Source organism: Physeter macrocephalus, chromosome 12, assembly GCF_002837175.3.
Source record: "Physeter macrocephalus isolate SW-GA chromosome 12, ASM283717v5, whole genome shotgun sequence".
Lineage (NCBI taxonomy): Eukaryota > Metazoa > Chordata > Mammalia > Artiodactyla > Physeteridae > Physeter > Physeter macrocephalus.
This window is the reverse complement of record NC_041225.1, coordinates 67277197-67280651: the sequence shown is the minus strand read 5'-3', so window position 1 is coordinate 67280651 and position 3455 is coordinate 67277197.

Here is a 3455-nt window from a genome sequence, read left to right as displayed (position 1 = left end):
TTCTTTTTTCTTTTGCCCTACCCAGGTACGTGGGGAGTTTCTTGCCTTTTGGGAGGTCTGAGGTCTTCTGCCAGCGTTCGGTGGGTGTTCTATAGGAGAAATTCCACGTGTAGATGTATTTCTGATGTATCTGTGAGGAGGAAGGTGATCTCCGTGTCTTACTCTTCCGCCATCTTGGAGTTTCCAGATTTTCTTAATGCTTACTACTGTTCTGTTTATTGTTCTATCAATTATTGAAAGAGGAGTATTTAAATCTTTCACTGTAATTGTGGATTTGTTTATTTCTCATAAGAGTTTTATTTTTAGTTCATGAATTTTGAAACTCTGTTATTAGATACATGAACATTTAGGGATTTTTGTACTCAATAAATTGACCTTTTATCATTATGAAATGATCTTCTTTAATCCCCATTAATATTCTTTACTCTAAAATGTATTTTTTCTCATATTATTGTAAGCACTCTTTCTTTTGATTGATGTTAGCATGGACTATCTTTTTCCATCCTTTTCCTTTTAGTAGATTTGCATCCTTGTGTTTAAAGTACATTTCTTATAGTCAACTTAGAATTGAGTCTTTTTAAAATCAAGTGTAAGAATCTTTGTCTTTCAGTCCAAATATTTGTCTTTTACTCCAAACATTTAATTTATTTATTGATATAGTTATGTTTAAACTGTCTTCTTGCATTTGTTTTCTATTTGTCTCATCTGTTAATTTTTCACTTTTTCTTTGTTATCTGTATTCTTTGGAATGAACTGAATATATTTTATGATTCTGTGTTATCTCCTTGGATATCTGATTTACTATAAATCATTGTTATTTATGTAGCTTCTTTAACATTTATAGCATGTATCTTTAACTTATTAGACTCTACCTTCAAATGGTATTATACGTATAAGAAGCATTTCTCCCCTTCACACATCTTTGTTGTTATTGTAATACATTTTACTTTTACATGTGTTAAAAATCTCATACCACATTTTTTAATTGTATATTGTCCTTGGAGGCATTAAGCTGGCACAATCATAGAACTTAAGTCATTTTTTTCCTGTCTCTCAGCAACCACTGTCCTTCATTGCCTAATATGCCTTTTCTTACAAACCACTGGTTAATAATTTTTGACAAATATTTATTTGTTTCAGGTGGGAGGGAAAATCTGTTCTCTGTTACTCCATATAAGCCAGAAATTGAGTAGCTGGGTTGACTTTGATCAGCCACAGATGTTTTAGAACCATTATACTTCAGAGCCATTTTGTTTCTCTGTGTAATTCCCCTATTGAACTTGATTTTATCTCCTGATACTATACCCAAGGGCTTAATCTGTCTCCTATGAACTAGTTCTTCAATTTTATATATATTTTAGTTTCAGCCTTTTGGATTTTCTACATGTATCACTTGTATAATTGATTAAATTGGTCCTACTTTGAAAGTATTTAAGGTAATCATTTGCAATATATCCCACTTCATAATAGATTATGAACATATTTCTACTTTTAAAGATTTGTGTTTCAGCCATTATCTGTCTGATATGGTGCCAATTTTTATTGGTATACATTGTGTAAACAATCTTCATAATACTTTTTTTTAATTTGTATTTTATATTGAAGTATAGTTGATTTACAATGTTGTGTTAGTTTTAGGTGTACAGCAAAGTGATTCAGTTATACATATACATATATCTATTCTTTTTTAGATCCTTTTCCCATATAGGTTATTAGAGAGTATTCAGTAGAATTCCCTGTGTTATACAGTAAGTCCTTGTAGATTTTCTATTTTATATATAGTAGTGTGTATATCTTAATCCCAACCTCCTAATTTATCCCTCCCCCACCCCTCTTTCCCTTTTGGTAATGATAAATTGGTTTCCTATGTCAGTGAGTCTGTTTCTGTGCATTTCATTTGTATCATTTTTTTTAGATTTCACATATGTGATATCATATGATATTTCTCTTTGGCTGACTTACTTCACTTAGTATGATAATCTCTAGGCCCACTGATGTTGCTGCAAATGGAATTATTTCATTCTTTTTTATGGCTGAGTAATATTCCATTGTATATATGTAACACATCTGCATCCATTCCTCTGTCGATGGACATTTAGGTTGCTTCCATGTCTTGGCTCTTGTAAATAGTGATGCAATGAATATTGGGGTGCATGTATCTTTTCTAATTATGGTTTTCTCCTGATATATGCCCAGGAGTGGGATTGTAGGATCATGTGTAGCTCTATTTTTAGTTTTTTAAGGAACTTCCATACTGTTCTCCATAGAGGCTGTATCAATTTACATTCTTACCAACAGTGTAGAAGAGTTCCCTTTTCTCTGCCCCCTCTCCAGCATGTATTGTTTTTAGACTTTTTGATGATGGCCATTCTGACTGTTGTGAGATGATATCGCATTGTCATTTTGATTTGCATTCTCTAATAATTAGTGATGTTGAGCATCTTTTCATGTGCCTTTTAGCAACCCATATGTCTTCTGTGGAGAAATGTCTATTTAAGATCTCCTGCACACTTTTTGATTGGGTGTTGGTTTTGTTGACATAGAACCACATGATCTGTTTATATATTTGGGGGATTAATTCCTTGTCAGTTGTATCATTTGCAAATATTTTCTCCCATTCTGTGGGTTGTCTTTTCGTTTTACTGATGGTTTCCTTTGCTGTGAAAAAGCATTTAAGTTTAATTAGGTCCCATTTGTTTGTTTTTGTTTTTATTTCATTATTCTAGGTGGATCCAAAAAATTATTGCTGCGATTTTTGTCAAAGAGTATTTCACCTATGTTTTCCTCTAGGAGTTTTATAGTATCTGGTCTTACATTTAGGTCTTTAATCCATTTTGAGTTTATTCATAATAATTCTTGAGGTAATTATTCTGTATTCCTTTTAGAAACATACTTTATTTAGTGACTCATGTAACAGATAACCTAAATGTACATTATTAGGAGAAAGGTTAAACAAATTATAGTTTAGCCATATAATAAAAGTATGCAGCAGTTGGTATTGGTGACAAAGATTTAGTTTTACTGACAAGGAAATTTTTTTCTTATATTTAATTAAAACAATTTGGAGAATAGCATTTTTTAATGCAGATTTAAAGTAAGTATATTAGTTTTATTTGTCTTGTTATCTTAGGGAAATAGATGAAAATATTTATAATAGTTTTGAAATGCTATAACTGTGTGTGTACCTATATACAGAGAAGTACTTGAAATATATGGGATATGCATCAAAATTTTATTCCCTAGTCTCCTGTTTGTTGTTTGATTTTTTTTTGTCCATATGTTTATATGTATGCATGTATATGTTTGGCAAGGTATGTTTATGCACCTGTAAATTAGATCAAGAGGGATAAAACAAATAAAACATTGACGCCATTTCCATTATGTAATTAAAAATAAAAACATTGGGTCTAATGGAAATACGTTTCAGATAAACACATTCAAGCTTATACTTCAAT